Raw genomic sequence first — 18,469 nt, forward strand, 5'->3', positions numbered from 1 at the left:
AAAAATTAAGCAAAAAGTAATGATCTTTTTGATAAACACACCCATCACAACCCCTTCTAACTTTAACCTTTGTATTTTGAGTAACTCGACAAACCCTATCACTAACGGATAATCTAAACTTCACAACCCTTCAAATTAGAAAGGTTAATGATGGAGAGAATTGTGAAGGGTGGATTAACTAATTTTGCAGTCTTTTTTTTTTAAAAAAAGTTACTTTTAGTGTTTTCTTCATCATTAAGTATGGAAAATATTGAAAATATTACTACAAGACAAGGGGTACTTTTGTCATCTCCATAAAGGGTAAAGTTTAAATTTTTACTACAAGATAAGGGCACTCTACAAAAAAAATTCTAGGACGCTAATTTCAAAAATGCCATTGTACTTTTTTATAAAGTTCTGATTTTGCCCGTGCTTAATGGTTATGTTACCTATTAAAATAACATTTTAAAGAAAAAGTAATGATCGATTTGATAAACACCCCTATCACAACCCCGTCTAACTGTAATCTTTGTATTTTGAGGGGCTGTTAACTCTAGACAAACCTTATCACTAATGGATAATCTAAACTTCACAACCCTTCAAATTACAAAGGTTAAAGATAGAAAGAATTTTGACGGTTGGATTTATTAATTTTTTAGTTTTTTTTTTTTTAAAAAAAATTACTTTTTGTGTTTCGTTCATCATTAAGTAAGGAAAATTTTGTAAATATTACAACAAGTCAAGGGGTACTTTTGTCATCTCCATAATGGGTAAATCCAACCTCCATGAAGGGGTACTTTTGTCATCATTAAGCAAGGGCACTTTACAAACAATATTCCAAAACACTAATTTGAAAAATGCCATTGTACTTTTAAAAAATTCTAATTTGCCCATGCTTAATAATTAAGTTACCTATTAAAATAATTTTTTGAACAAAAAATAATGACCTTTTTGATAAACACACCCATCACAACCCCTTCTAACTTTAAGCTTTGTATTTTGAAGGGTTGTTAACTCTAGACAAACCATATCACTAAGGGAAACGTAGCTGTACTATTTTTGTAGTCTAATTTTTTAAAAAAGTTACTTTGTTTGATATCTTCATCATTAAGTAAGAGTAATTTTATAAATATTACTGCAAGATATTGAGTACTTTTGTCTTCTCCATAAAGGGTAAAGTTGAAATTTTTACTCAAAGACAAGGGCAATCTACTGATAAAAATTTCAAATTTACACTTGCTTAATGATTAAGTTACCTATTAAAATAGTTTTTTAAACAAAAAGTAGTTATCATTTTGATAAAGACACCTATCACAGCCACTTCTAACTTTAACCATTGTATTTTGAGGGGTTGTTAACTCTAGCCAATCCTTATCACTAAGGGATAATAAAAACTTCACAACTCGTCAAATTATAACAGTTAAAGATAGAGAGAGTTGTGAAAAGTGGATTTATTAATTTTGTAGTCTAGTTTTTTAAAACAGTTACCTTTTTGTGATTTCTTTGTCACTAAGTAAGGACGATTTTTTAAATATTACTATAAGACAAGTTGTACTTTTGTCATATCCATAAAGGGTATACTTGAAATTTTAAGTAAAAGACAACGACACTCTACAAATAAACGTTCAAGACACTAACTTCCAAAATGCTCTAGCACTTATGTAAAAATTTAAAAATTTCCCCTTTCTTTATAGTTAAGTTTTCGATTAAAAACTTTTTTTTAAAAAAAAGTAATGATCTTTTTGATAAACACACCCATCACAACCCCTTCTAACTTTAACCTTTGTATTTTGAGGGGTTGTTAACTACAGACAAACTTTATCACTAAGGAATAATCTAAACTTCTCAACCCTTCAACATACAAAGGTTAAAGATAGAGAGATGTCTGAAAGGTGGATTTACTAATTTTGTAGTTTATTTTTTTGAAAAAGTTATTTTTATGATTTCTTCGTCATTAAGTATGGGCATTTTGTAAATATTACAACAAGACAAGTTGTGTACTTGAAATTTTAAATACAGACCACAATACTCAACAAATAAAATTTCTGGACATTAACTTCCAAAATGCTCTAGTACTTTTGTAAAAATTTAAAAATTTGCCCTTACTTTATGGTTAAGTATCCGATTAAATTTTTTTTTTAAGCAAACAGTAATGATTTTTTTGATAAACACACCCATCACAACCCCTTCTAACTTTAACCTTTATATTTTGATGGGTTGTTAACTCTGAACAAACCCTATCAGTAAGGCATAATCTAAACTTCACAACCCTTCAAATTACAAAAGTTAAAGATAGTAAGAGTTGTGAAAGGTGGATTTACTAATTTTGTGTTATATTCGTTTTTAAAATGTTACTTTTTGTGATATCTTCATCATTATATATGGGGAATTTTGTAAATATTATTACAAGTCATGGGGTACTTTTGTCATCTCTATAAAGGGTAAAGTTGAAATTTTTAGTAAAGATAGGGGCACTCTACAAACAAAATTCCAAGACGTTAATTTCAAAAATGCCATTGTACTTTTTTAAAAAGTTCTAATTTGCCCGTTCTTAAAAAGTTCTAATTTGATCGTTTTGATAAACGCACCCATCACAACCCCTTCAAACTTTTACCTTTGTATTTTGAGAGGTTGTTAACTCTAGACAAACCCTATCACTAAGGGATAATCTAAACTTCACAACCCTTCAAATTACAAAGGTTGAAGATTAAGAGAGTTGTGAACGGTGGATTTACTAAGTTTATAGTCTATTTTTTTACAAAAGTAATTTTTTGTGATATCTTCGTCATTAAGTAGGAGCAATTTTTTAAATATTAAAGCTGAAATTTTTACGAAGAGACAAGGATACTCTACAAATAAAATTCCAGGACATTAACTTTCAAATTGCCATTGTACTTTTTTAAAAATTCAAATTCGTCCTTACTTAATGGTTAAAGTTACCTATTAAAAAAACAAATTTAACGGAAAGGAAAGATCATTTTGATTAATACCCCTATGACAACCCCTTCTAACTTTAACCTTTGCATATTGAAGGATGTTAACTCTAGACAAACCCTATTACTAAGGGATAATCTAAACTTTACAACCCTTCAAATTACAAATGTTAAAGATAGAGAGAATTATGATTTATTTAATTTTGTATTCTATTTTTTTAAAAACAGTTACGTTTTGTGATATCTTCGTCATTAATTAAGTGCAACTTTGTAAATATTACTACAAGACAAGGAGTACTTTTGTCATCTTAATAAAGGGTTCATTTAAAAATTTTTACTAAAAGACAAGGGCATTCTACTGATAAAATTTCAAGACACTAACTTTCAAAATACTATTGTATTTTTGTAAAAATTTTAAATTTGACCTTGCGTTCTGGTTACGTTTCCCTCCTAAAATAATTTTTTAAACAAAAAGTAATGATCAATTTGATGAACACACCTATCTCAACCCCTTCTAACTTTAACCTTTATATTTTGAGGGGTTGTTAACTCTAGACAAACCCTTTCACTAAAGCATAATTTGAACTTCACAACCTTTCAAATTATAAACGTTAAAGATATAGAGAGTTGTGAAGGGTGGATTTACTAATTTTTTAGTCTGTTTTTTTTAAAAAACTTACATTTTGTAATATCTTCATCATTTTGTAAGGGCAATTTGTAAATATTACTACAAGACAAGGGGTACTTTCGTCATCTTCATAAAGGGTAAAGCTGAAATTTTTACTAAAAGATAGTGGCACTCTGAATTAAAATCCTAGGACACTAACTTCTAAAATGCAATTGTATTTTTTTAAAAATTTCAAATTTGCCCTTATTCTTTGTGATATCTTCATCATTAAGTAAGGGAAATTTCGTAAATATTAGGATATGACAAGGGGTACTTTTCCATTTCATAATGGGTAAAGTTGAAATTTTAAGTAAAAGACAGGGGCGCTCAACAAATAACATACCAGGATGCTAACTTCCAAAATGCCATTCTACTTTTGTAAATATTTCAAATTTGCCTTTGCTTATTGGTTAAGTAACTTATTAAAATAAGTTTTTAAACAAAAAATAATGATTTATTTGATAAGCACGCCCATCACGACCCGTTCTAAATTTAACCTATATATTTTGAGGGGTTGTTAACTCTAGACAAACCTTACCACTAAGGGATAATCTAAACTTCACAACCCTTCAAATTACAAGGGTTAAAGATCATGTAGTTTTGAAGGGTGGATTTACTAATTTTATAGTCTGTTATCTTGATCATTATGTATGGGAAATTTTAACAAATATTATTACTAGACATGGGGAACTTTTATCATTTCCATAAAGGGTAAAGTTGAAATTTTTACTAAAAGATAATGGCACCCTATAAGTAAACTTCCAGGGCACTAACTTCCATAATGCCATTGTACTTTTGAAAAAATTTCAAATTTTCCTACGCTTAATGATTAAGTTACCTATTAAAATAATTTTTAAACAAAAAGTACTGATCTTTCGATAAACACACCCATCACAGCCCCTTATAACTTTAACCTTTGTACTTTGTGTGGTTGTTAACTCTAGGCAAACCCTATCTCTAAGGGATAATCTTAACTTCACAACCCTTGAAATTACAAAGGTTAAAGATAGTGAGAGTTGTGAAAGGTGAATTTACTAATTTTGTTGTCGATTTTCTTAAAAAAGTTACATTTTGTGTTATTTTCATCATTAAGGGTAATTTTGTAAATATTACTACCAGACAAGGGGTACTTTTGTCGTCTCTATAAAGGGTAAAATTGAAATTTTTACTAAAAGAAAACGACACTTTACAAATAAAATTGCAGGACACTAACTTCGAAAATGCCATTTTGCTTTGCTAAAAATTTCAAATTTGCTCTTGTTTAATGGTTCAATTACCAATTAAAATAATTTCTTAAACAAAAACTAATGATCTTTTTGATAAACACACTCATCACAACCCCTTCTAACTTTAACTTTTGTATTTTGAGGACAATTCCTAAAACTAAGGGATAATCTAAACTTTACAATCCTTCAAATTAAAAAGGTTAAAGATAGAGAGAGTTGTGAATGGTGCATTTACAAATTCTGTAGACTATTTTTTTAAAGTAGTAACTTTTTGTGATATCTTCATCATTAAGTAAGGATAATTTTGTTAATATTACTACAAGACAATGGATATTTTTGTCTTCTCCATAAAAGGTAAAGTTGAAATTTTTACTAAAAGACAAGGGCAGTCAAGATATAAAATTCTACGACACTAACTTCCAAAATGCCATTGTACTTTTGTGAAAATTTAAACTTTGCGTTTGTTTAATGATTAAATTACCTATTAAAATAATTTTTTAAACAAAAAGTAGTGATCATTTTGATAAAAACACCCATCGCAACCCCTTCTAACTTTAATCGTTGTATTTTGAGGGGTTGTTAACTCTAGAAAATCCCTATCACTAAGGGATAATCAAAACTTCACAACCCATCAAATTACAAAGGTTAAAGATAGAAAGAGTTGTGAAAGGTGGATTTACAAATTTTGCAGTATATTTTTTTAAAAAAGTTACTTTTTGTGATATCTTCGTTATTAAGTACGATCAATTTTGTAAATGTTATTACAAGACAAGTTGTACTTTTGTCAACTCCAAAAAGGGTATACTTGAAATTTTAAATAAACGACGACGACACTCTACAAATAAAATTCCAAGGCACTAACTTCCAAACTGCTATTGTATTTTTGTAAAATTTCAAATTTTCCCTTGCTTTATATTTAATTTACCTATTAAAAAAGAATTTAGTAAAAAATAAGGATCTTTTTGATAAACACACCCATCACAACCCCTTCTAACTTTAATATTTGTATTTTGAGGGGTTGTTAACTCTAGACAAACCCTATCACTAAAGGACAATTTCAGCTTCACAACCCTTCAAATTACAAAGGCTAAAGCTAGAGATAATTGTGAAGGGTTGGTTTACTAATTTTGTAGTTTTGTTTTTTTAAAAGTTACTTTTTGTATTAACTTGATCATTAAGTAAGGGAAAGTTTGCAAATATTACTACAAGATAAGGATACTTTTGTCATATCTATAAAGGATAAAGTTGAAATTTTTACTAAAAAACAAAGGCACTCTATAAACAAATTTCCAGGACACTAATTTCAAAAATGCCTTTGTACTTTTTTAAAAAGTTCTATTTTTCCTGTGCTTAATGGTTAAGTTACCTATTAAAATATTTTTTAAAACAGAAAGTAGTGATAAATTTGATAAACGCCCCACAACCCCTTCTAACTTTAACCTCTGTATATGGGATAATCTAAACTTCACAACCCTTCAAATTACAAAGGTTAAACATTGAAAGAGTTATAAATGTTGGATTTACTAATTTTGTCGTCTAGTTTTTTAAAAAAGTTACTTTTTGTGCTCTCTTCAACATTAAGTAAGGGCAATTTTGTATATATTACTATAAGACAAGGGGTACTTTTGACATCTTAAAAAAGGTATAGTTAAAATTCTTACTAAACGAAAAAGGCACTCTACAAATAAAATATCAGAATACTAACTTCCAAAATGTCATTATACTTTTATAAAAATTTCAAATTTGCCATTGCTTAATAGTTAAGTTACATATTAAAATAATTTTTTAAACAAAAAGTAATGATCGTTTTGATAAACACACCCTTTTAACTTTAACCTTTGTATTTTGAGAGGTTGTTAACTCTAGACAAACACTTTCACTAATGGATAATCTAAACTTCACAACCCTTCAAATTATAAAGGTTACAGATAAAGAGAGTTCTGAAGGGTGGATTTACTAACTTGGCAAACTACTTTTTTTAAAATGTAACCTTTTGTGATATCTTCATTATTAAGTAGGAGCAATTTTGTAAATATTACAATAAGATAAGGGGTATTTTTGTCATTGCTATAAAGGATAAAGTTGATTTTTACTAATAGAAGAGAGCACTCTACAAAAACAATTCCAAAACATTAATTGCCAAATTGCCATTGTACTTTTTATAAAAATTTCAAATTTCCCTTTACTTAATGGTTAAGTTACCGATTAAAATAATTTTTTAACAAAAAGTAAATATCATTTTGATAAATACACCTATCACAACCCCTTATAACTTTAACCTTTATATATTGAGGGGTTGTTAACTCTAGACAAATCCTATTACTAAAGGATAATCTAAACTTTACAACCCTTCAAATTATAAAGGTTAAAGATAGAGAGAATTGTGAAATGTGGATTTACTAGTTTTTTAGTCTAGTGTTTTAAAAATGTTACTCTTTGTGATATCTTCATCATTAAGTAAGGGCATTTTTGTAAATATTACTTCAAGACAAGGGATATCTCCATAAAAGGTAAAGTAACAATTTTTAGTAATATATGGTGGATTTATTAATTTTGTAGTCTATTTTTAAAAAAATTTACTTTTTGTGATAACTTCATCATTATGTAATGGCAACTTTGTAAATACTAATACAAGACAAGAGGTACTTTGATCATCTCCAAAATGGGTAAAGTTGAAATTCTTACTAAAATACAAGGGCATTCTACACATAAATTCCAAGACACTAACTTCCAAAAAGAAATCATAATTTTGTAAAAATTTCAAATTTGCCAATACGCTTTGTGATTTCTTCATTATTAAGTAAGGACAATTTTGTAAATATTACTATATGACAAGGGATACTTTGCCATTTCACAAAGGGTAAAGTTAAAATTTTATCTAAAAGTCAAGGCACTCTACAAATAAAATTTCAAGACACTAACATCCAAAATGTCATTGTACTATTGTAAAAATTTCAAATTTTTCTTTGCTTAATAGTTAGGTTTCAAATTAAAATAAATTTTTAAACAAAGAATAATGATCTATTTGATAAACAAACCCATCACAACTCCTAAATTTAACCTTTGTATTTTAAGGGGTTGTTAACTCTAGACAAACCCTACCACTAAGGGATAATCTAAACTTCACAACCATTAAAACTTTCAAATTTGCCCTTACTCTTAGTGATATCTTCATCATTAAGAAAGGGTAATTTTGTATAAAATACCACATGACAAGGGGTACTTTGCCATTTCATAAAGGATAAAGTTGAAATTTTAACTAAAAGACAAGGACACTTTGCAAATAAATTTCCAGTATACTAATTGCCAAAATACCATTGTACTTGTGTAAAAAATTCAAATTTGCCTTTTCTTAATGGTTAAGTTACATATTAAAATAAATTTTTAAACAACAAGTAATGATCTATTTGATAAACACACCCATCACGACCCTTTCTAAATTTAACCTTTATATTTTGAGGGGTAGTTAACTCTAGACAAACCCTATTCAAATTACAAGGGTTAAAGATTGAGAGAGTAGTGAAGAGTAGATTTACTAATTTTATAGTCTATTCTTTAAAAAATGTTAGCTTTTGTGAAATCTTTATCATTATGTTTGAGCAATTTTGCAAATATTACTACAAGACAAGGAAAACTTTTGTCTTCTCCATAAAAGGTAAAGTTGAAATTTTTACTAAACAACAGTGACACTCTATAAATAAAATTTCAAGGCACTAATTTCCAAAATATCGTTGTACTTTCAAAAAAAAAATCAAATTTATCCTCCCTTAATGGTTAAGTTAACTGTTAAAATAATTTTTAAACCAAAAGTAATGATGTTTTTGATAAACACACCCATCACAACCCCTTATAACTTTAACCTTTGTATTTTGTGTTAACTCTAGATAAACCCTATCTCTAAGGGATAATCTAAACTTCACGACCCTTGAAATTGCAAAGGTTAAAGTTAGCGAGAATAGTGAAAGGTGGATTTACTAATTTTGTAGTCTATTCTTTAAAAAATTTACTTTCTGTGATATTTTCATCATTAAGGGTAATTTTATAAATATTACTACCAATCAAGGGGTACTTTTGTCATCTCTATAAACGGTAAAATCGACATTTTAACTAAAAGAAAACAATACTCTACAAATAAAATTCCAGAACACTAACTTCAAAAATGCCATTGTATTTTAATTAAAATTTAAAATTTGATCTTGCTTAATTGTTTAGTTAACTATTAAAATAATTTTTTAAACATAAACTAAGGATTTTTTTGACAAACACACCCATTACAACCCCTTCTAATTTTAACCTTTGTATTTTGAGAAGATGTTACCTCTAGACAAATCTAAGAATAAAGGGATAATCTAAACTTTAAAACCCTTCAAATTACAAAGGTTAAAGATTGAGAGAGTTGTGAATGGTGGATTTACTAATTTTATAGTTTATTTTTTAAAATAGTAACTTTTTGTGATATCTTCATCATTAGATAAAGGTAATTTTGTAAATATTAATACAAGAGAAGGGATACTTTTGTCATCTCCATAAAAGGCTAAGTCAAAACTTTTACTAAAGTACATGGGCACTCAACAAATAAAAGTCCAAGAAACTAATTTCCAAAATGCCATTGATTAAGTTAACTATTAAAATATTTTTTTATACAAAAAGTAGTGATCATTTTGATAAACACACCAATCATAACCGCTTTTAACTTTTAACCTTTGTATTTTGAGGGGTTGTTAACTCTAAACAATCCCTATCGCTAAGGGATAATCAAAACTTCACAACCCTTCAAATTACAAAGGTTAAAGATAGATATAGTTGTGAAAGGTGGATTTACTTATTTTGTAGTCTATTTTTTAAAAAGAGTTACTTTTTGTATTTTCTTCGTCATTAAGTAAGCGTAATTTTTTAAATATTACTACAAAACAAATTGTACTTTTGTCATCTCCATAAAGGGTATAATTGAATTTTTTTTAAAAAAGACAACGGTACTCTTCAAAGAAAAATCCAGGACACTAACTACCACATTACCATTGTACTTTTATAAAAAATTCAAATTTATCCTTGCTTAATTGTTAAGTTACCTATTAAAATAATTTTTTAACAAAAACTAAATATCATTTTGATTAATACACCTATGACAACCCCTTCTAACTTTAACCTTTGTATATCGATGGGTTGTTAACTCTAGAAAAACCCTATTACTAAGGGATAATCTAAACATTACAATCCTTTAAATTACAAAGGTTAAAGATAGAGAGAATTGTGCTAGGTGAATTTATTAATTTTGTACTTTTTTTTAATAAAAAAATAACTTTTTTGTGATATCTCTATCATTAAGTAAGTTTAATTTTTTAAATATTACTACAAGACAAGGAGTACTTTTGTCATCTTAATAAGGGGTAAATTTGAAATTTTTACTAAAAGACAAGGGCAATCTACTGATGAAATTTCAGGTCACTATCTTAACAAATGTTATTGTACTTTTATAAAAATTTTAAATTTGACCTTACTTAATGGTTACGTTACCTCTTAAAATAATTTTTTAAACAAAAAGTAATAATCGATTTGATAAATACACCAATCACAACCCTTTCTAACTTTTACCTTTATATTTTGAGGGGTTGTTAACTCTAGACAAACCCTATCACCAAAGCATAATCTAAACTTCACAAGCCTTAAAATTATAAAGGTTAAAGATATAGAGAGTTGTGAAGAGTGGATTTACTAAATTTGTAGTACATTTTTTAAAAGAAAGTTACATTTCGTGATATCTTTATCATTATGTAAGGGTAATTTTGTAAATATTATTACAAGACATGGAGTTCTTTTGTCATCTCTATAAATGGTAATCTTGAAATTTTTACTCAAAGACAAGGGTACTCTAGAAATAAAATTCCAAGACACCAACTTTCAAAATACAACTGTACTTTTGTAAAAATTTTAAATTTGCCCTTACACTTTGTGATATCTTCATCATTAAGTAAGAGCAATTTTGTAAATATTACAACATGACAAGGGGTACTTTGCCATTTCAAAAAGGGTAAAGTTGAAATTTTAAGTAAAAAAATAGCGTACTCTGCAAATAAAATTTGAGAACACTAACTTCCAAAATACCATTGTACTTTTGTAAAAATTTTAAATTTGCCTATGCTTAATGGTTAAGTTACGTATTAAAAGAAAATTTTAAACAAAAAGTAATGATCTATTTGATAAACACACCTTTCAAAACCCCTTTTAAATTTAACCTTTGTATTTTGAGGGGTTGTTAACTCTAGACAAACCGTACCATTAAGGGATAATCTAAACTTCACAACCCTTCAAACTACAAAAATTTAAGATGTAGAGAGTTGTGAAGGGAGGATTACTAACTTTTTTTAAAAAAGTAAACTTTTGTGATATCATCATCATTAAGTAGGAGAAATTTTGTAAATATTACTACAAGACAAGGGGTAGTTTTGTCAACTCCATAAAGGATAAACTTGAAATTTTTATTAAGAGACCAAGGCACTATACAAATTAAAATCCAGGACACTAATTTCTAAATTGCCATTGTATTTTTGTAAAAATTTCAAATTTTCTTTTACTTAATTGTTAAATTACCCATTAAAATAAATTTTTAGCAGAAAGTAATGATCATTTTGATAAATACACATATCACAACCTTTTCTAACTTTAGCCATTTTTTTTTAAGATGTTGTTAACTCTAGACAAACTCTATTACTAAGGGATAATCTAAACTTTACAACCCATCAAATTAAAAAGGTTAAAGATAGAGAGAATTATTAAGAGTGGATTTACTAATTTTGTAGTCTATTTTTTAAAAAACGTTACTTTTTATGATATCTTCCTCATTAAGTAAGGGCAATTTTGTTAATATTACTGCAAGACAATGAGTACTTTTGTCATCTCCATAAAGAGTAAAGTTCAAATTTTTACTACGAGACAAACGCATTCTATTGATAAAATTCTTGAACACTAACTTCCAGAATGCTATTCTACTTTTGTAAAAAATTAAAATTTGACGTTGCTTAATAGTTAAGTTACTTCTTGAAATACTTTTTAAAACAAAAAACAATGATCTTTTTGATAAACACACTCATCACAACCCCTTCCAACTTTAACATTTATATTATGAGGGGTTGTTAACTCTAGACAAACCTTATTACTAAGGCATAATCTAAACTTCACAACCCCTCAAATTACAAAGGTTAGAGATACAGAAAGTTGTGAAGGGTGGATTTTACTAATATTGTAGTCTAGTTTTTAAAAAAAAGTTATATTTTGTGATATCTTCATCATTATATAAGGGTAATTTTGTAAATATTACTACAAGAAAAAGGATACTTTTGTCATCTCCATAAAGGGTAAAGTTGAAATTTTTACTAAAAGACAAAGGCACTCTACAAATAAAATTCCATGATACCAACTTCCAAAATGCAATTGTACTTTTGTAAAACTTTCAAATTTACCTTTACTTAATGGTTAAGTTACATATTAAAATAATTTTTTACACAAAAAGTAATGATCTATTTGATAAACACACCATTCACAATCTCTTCTAAATTTAACCTTTGTATTTTGAGGGGTTGTTAACTCTAGACAAACTCTACCACTAATGGATAATTTAAACTTCACAACCCTTCAAATTATAATGGTTAAAGATAGAGAGAGTTGTGAAGGATGGATTAACTAATTTGATAGTCTATTTTTTAAAAATTGTTACATTTTGTGATATCTTCATCATTGTTTATAGGCAATTTTGTAAATATTACTACTAGACAAGGAGAACTTTTGTCATCTCCATAAAGGGTAAAGTTGAAATTTTTACTAAAAGATAAAGGCATTCTATAAATAAATTTTAGGACACTAACTTCCAAAATGCCATTGTACTTTTGTAAAAATTTCAAATTTACCCGCACTTAATGGTTAAGTTACCTGTTAAAATAACTTTTAAATACAAAGTGATGATTTTTTTGATAAACATACCCATCACAACTCCTCCTAACTTTAACCTTTGCATTTTGTGTGGTTGTTAATTCTAGACAAACGCTATCTCTAAGGGATAATTTATTCTTCATAGCCCAGAAATTATAAAGGTTAAAGATAGTGAGAGTTGTGCAAGGTGGATTTAATAATTTTGTAGTGTATTTTCCTATAAAAATTATTTTTTGTGATAATTACATCATTAAGGGAAATTTTTCCAATATTACTACCATACAAGCGGTTCTTTTGTTATCTCCATAAACGGTAAAATTGAAACACTACAAATAAAATTCCAAGACACTATAACTTCAAACATTCCATTGTACTTGTAAAAATTTAAAATTTGCCATTGTTTAATAGTTTAGTTACCTAGTAAAATAATTTTTTTAAAAAAACCTAATGATTTTTTTGATAAACACAACCATTACAACCGCTTCTAACTTTAACCTTTGTATTTTGAGGGGTTGTTAACTCTAGACAAATCCAAAAACAATGAGATATTCGAAAGTTTACAACCCTAAAACCACACAGGTTAAAGATAGAGATAGTTGTGAAGGGTGAATTTACTAATTTTGAAGTCTATATTTTTAAAATAGTAACTTTTTGTGACATCTTCATCATTTGGTAAAGGCAAATTTATTAATATTACTACAAGAGAAGGGATACTTTTATAATCTCCATAAATGGTCGACTTGTTAAAATAATTTTTGTCCACGCTTAATGGTTAAATTACTTGTTAAAATAATTTTTAAATAAAAAGTAATGATCTTTTTTATAAACACACCCATCACAACCCCTTATAACTTTAACATTTGTATTTTGTGTGGTTGTTAACTCTAGGCAAACCCTATCTCTAAGGGATAATCTAAAAGTCACAACCCTTGAAATTACAAAGGTTCAAGTTAGTGAGAGTTGTGAAAGGTGGATTTACTAATTTTGTTGTCTATTTTCTTAAAACAATTACTATTTGTGATATTTTCATCATTAAGGGTACTTTTGTAGATATTACTACCAGTCAAGGGGTACTTTGTCATCTCCATAGAGGGTAAAATTGAAATTTTTACTAAAAGAGAACGACACTTTACAAATAAAATTCAAAGACACTAAGTTAAAAAATGCCATTGTACTTTTAAAAAAAATTCAAATTTACCCCTGCTTAATGGTTCAGTTACCTATTAAAATATTTTTTTAAAAGCAAACTAATGATTTTTTTGATAAACACACCCATTATAACCCATTCTAACTTTAACCTTTGTGTTTTGAGGAGATGTTAACTCTAAACAAATCCAAAAAACTAAAGGATATTCTAAACTTTACAGCCCTTCAAATTACAAAGGGTAAAGATAAAGAGAGTTGTGAAGGGTGCATTTATTAATTGAGTAGTCTATTTTTCTAAAATAATAACTTTTTGTGATATCATCATCAATAGGAAAGGGCAATTTTGTAAATATTACTGAAAGAAAAGGGATACTTTTGTCATCTCTATAAAAGCTCAAGTTGAAATTTTTACTAAAGGACAATAGCACTCGACAAATAAAATTTCAGGACACTAACTTCCAAAATGCCTTTGTACTTTTGTAAAAAGTTCAAAATTTTCAATGCTTAATGATTAAGTTACCTAGTAAAATAATTTTTTAAACAAAAAGTTGTGATTAAACAGACCCATCACAACCATTTCTAATTGTAACCTTTGTATTTTAAGGGGTTGTTAACTCTAGACAATCCCTATCACTAAGGGATAATCAAATCTTCACAACCCTTCAAATTACAAAGGTTAAAGATAGAGAGATTTGTGAAATGTGGACTTTCCAATTTTGACGTTTATTTTTTAAAAAAATTTACTTTTTGTGATATCTTCGTCATTAAGTAAGGGAAATTTTTTAAATATCACTACAAGACAAGTTGTACTTTTGCCATCTCCATAAAAAGGTGTACTTGAAATTTTAAATAAAAGACAACGACACTCTACAAATAAAATTTCAAGACTCTAACTTCCAAAATGCTCTCGTACTTTTGTAAGAATTTAAATTTCTACCCTGCTATAGGGTTAAGTTACCGATTAAATTTTTTTTCTATGCAAAATATAATGATCTTTTTGATAAACACACCTTTCAGAACCCCTTCTCACTTCTAATTTTGTAGTCTTTTTTCTAAAAACTGTTACCTTTTGTGTTATCTTCAGCATTAAGTTAGGGAAATTTTGCAAACAATACTACTAGACAAGGGGTACTTTTGTCACATCCGTAAGGGGTAAAGTTGAGATTTTTTAAAAAAGACAAGGGTACTCTACAAACAAAATTCCAGGATGTTAATTTCTAAATTGCCATTGTACTTTTCTAAAACGTTCTAATTTGGCCATGCTTAATGGTTAAGTTACTTATTAAAATAATTTTTAAACAAAAAATAATGATCTTTTTTATAACCACAGCCATCACAATCCCTTCTAACTTTAGCCTTTGTATTTTGAGGGGTTGTTAATTCCAGACAAACCCTATCACGAAAGCGTAATCTAAACTTCACAACCCTTCAATTACAAAGGTTAAAGATAGATAGAATTGTGAAGTGTGGATTTACTAATTTTGTAGTCTTTTTTTTAAAAAAAAATACCTTTTTGTGTTATCTTCATTATTAAGTAAGGGAAATTTTGTAAATATTATGACAAATCAAAGGGGAATTTTGCATCTCGATAAAGGGTAAAGTTGAAATTTTTACCAAAAGGCAAAGGCACTCTACAAACAAAATTTCAGGACACTAATTTCAAAAATGCCATTGTACCTTTTAAAAAAAATTCTAATTTGCTCATGCTTAAAGATTAAGTTACATATTAAAATATTTTTTTTAACAAAAAGTAACGATCTTTTTGATAAACACACCCGTCACGACCCTTTCTTACTTTAACCTTTGTATTTTGAGGGGTTGTTAACTCTATACAAACCTTATCACTAAGGGATAATTTAAACTTTACAACCCTTCAAATTACAAAGGTTAAAGATAGAGAGAATTGGGAAAGCTGGATTTACTTACTTTGTTGTCTATTTTTTTTAAAAAAAGTTAATTTTGTAAATATTATTACAAGATTAAGAGTACTTTTGTCATCTCCATAAATGGTAAAATTGAAATTTTTACTAAAAAGCAAGAGCAATCTACTGATAAAATTATAGGACACTAACATCCAAAAAGCTATCGTACTTTTGTAAATATTTTAAATTTGACATTGCTTAGTGGTTAAGTTACCTCTTAAAATAATTTTTTAAAGAAAAAGTAATGATCTCTTTGATAAACACTCCCATCACAATTCCTTTTAACTTTAACTTTTATATTTGGAAGGGTTGTTAACTCTAGACAAACCCTATCACAAGGGCATAATTTAAACTTCACAACCTTTCAAATTACAAAGATTAAAGATATATAGAGTTGTGAAGGGTGTATTTACTAATTTTGAATTTTTTTTTTTTTAAAAAAAGTTATATTTTATGATATCTTCATCATTAGGTTAATGGCAAATTTGTAAATATTATTACATGACGAGGGGTACTTTTTCATCTCCATAAATGGTAAAATTGAAATTTTTGCAAAAAGACAATGGAACTCTATAAATAAAATTCTAGGACACTAACTTCCAACATGCAATTGTACTTTAGAAAAAATTTCAAATTTGCCCTTACTATATGTGATATCTTAATCTTTAAGTTTTGCCAATTTTGTAAATAATACTACATGACAAGGGGTTCTTTGTCATTTTATAAAGGGGAAGGTTGAAATTTTAACTAAAAGACAGCGGCACTCTACAAATAAAATTCCATGATACTAACTTCCAAAATGCCAGTGTACTTTTGTAAAAAATAAAAATTTACTTTTGCTTAATGGTTAAGTTACATATTAAAATAAATTTTTAAACAAGAAGTAATGATCTATTTGATAAACACATCCATCATGACCCTTTGTAAATTTTACCTTTATATTTAGAAGGGTTGTTAACTCTAGACAAACCCTACCACTAAGGGATAATCTAAACTTCACAACCTTTCATATTACAAGGGTGAAAGATATAAGTGGTGAAGGGTGGATATACTAATTTTATAGTCTATTTTTTAAAAAACGTTACTTTTTGTGAAATCTTCATCATTATGTATGGGTAATTTTGCAAATATTACAATTAGGCGACGGTAACTTTTGTCTTTTTCATAAAGGGTAAAGTTGAAATTTTTACTAAAAGACGAGCACTCTATAAATAAAATTCCAGGACACTAATTTCGAAAATGCCGCAGTACTTTTGTAAAAATTTAAAATTTGTCCTCGCTTAATGGTAAAGTTATCTGTTAAAATATATTTTAAGCAAAAGGTAACGATCTTTTTGATAAACAAACCCATCACAATCCCTTATAACTTTAACCTTTGTATTTTGTGTGGTTGTTAACTCTACACAAACCCTATCTTTAAAGGATAATCTAAACTTCACAAATCTTGAAATTACAAAAGTTAAAGTTAGTGAAAGATGGATTTACTAATTTTGTAGTCTATTTTTTTAAAAAAGGTACTTTTTACGATATTTTCATCATTAAAGGCAATATTGTAAATATTACTACCTGTCAAGGGGTACTTTTGTCATCTTCATAAAGGGTCAAATTGAAATTTTTCTAAGAAAAAACAACACTCTACAATTAAAATTTCAGGACACTAATTTAAAAAATTCCATTGTACTTTTCTAAAAATTTCAAATTTGCCCATGCTTAATGGTTCAGCTACCTATTACAATAATTTTTTAAACAAAAACGAATGATCGTTTTGATAAACACACCCATTACAAACCCTTCTAACTTTAAACCTTTGTATTTTGAGAGAACGTTAACTCTGAACAAATCCTAAAACTAAGGGATAATCTAAAGTTTACAACTCTTCAAATTACAAAGGTTAAAGATAGAGAGAGTTGTGAAGGGTAGATTTACTAATTTTGTTGTCTGTTTTTTAAGAAGAAGTTACTTTTTATGATATCTTCATTATTAGATAAGGGCAATTTTGTAAATATTACTAAAAGAGAAGGGATACTTTTGTTATCTCCATAATAGGTCAAGTTGAAATTTTTACTGAAGGACAAGGACAAGGGCACTCTACGAATAAAATTCCACGATGGTAACTTCTAAAATGTCAGTGTACTTTTATAAAAATTTCAAATTTTATCCTTTCTTAATGATTAACTTACCTATTAAAATAATATTTTAAACAAAAAATAGTGATCATTCTGATAAACACACTCATCACAACCCTTACTAACTTTAACCTTTGTATTTTGAGAGGTTGTAAAGTCTAGGCAATCCAAGCACTACGGGTTAATCAAAACTTCACAACCCTTCAAATTACAAAAGATAAAGATAGAGAGAGTTGTGAAAGGTCAAATTATTAATTTTATGGTCTATTTTTTTAAAAAAGTTACTTTTTGTGATATATTTGTCATTAACTAAAGGCAATTTTGTAAATACTACTACAAAACAAGTTGAACTTTTGTCATCTCTATAACAGATATACTTGATATTTTAAATAAAATACAACGACACTCTTCAAATAAAATTCTAGGACACTAACTTCCAAAATGCCCTTGTACTTTTGTAAAAATTTAAAAATTTTCTCTTGCTTTATGGTTAAGTTACCTATTAAAAAAAAATTTTAAGCAAAAAGTAATGATCTTTTTGATAAAC

Source organism: Amborella trichopoda, chromosome 6 (genome assembly GCF_054954075.1).
Source record: "Amborella trichopoda isolate Santa Cruz 75 chromosome 6, AtrichopodaSantaCruz75HAP2 v2.0, whole genome shotgun sequence".
Classification (NCBI taxonomy): Eukaryota; Viridiplantae; Streptophyta; class Magnoliopsida; order Amborellales; family Amborellaceae; genus Amborella; species Amborella trichopoda.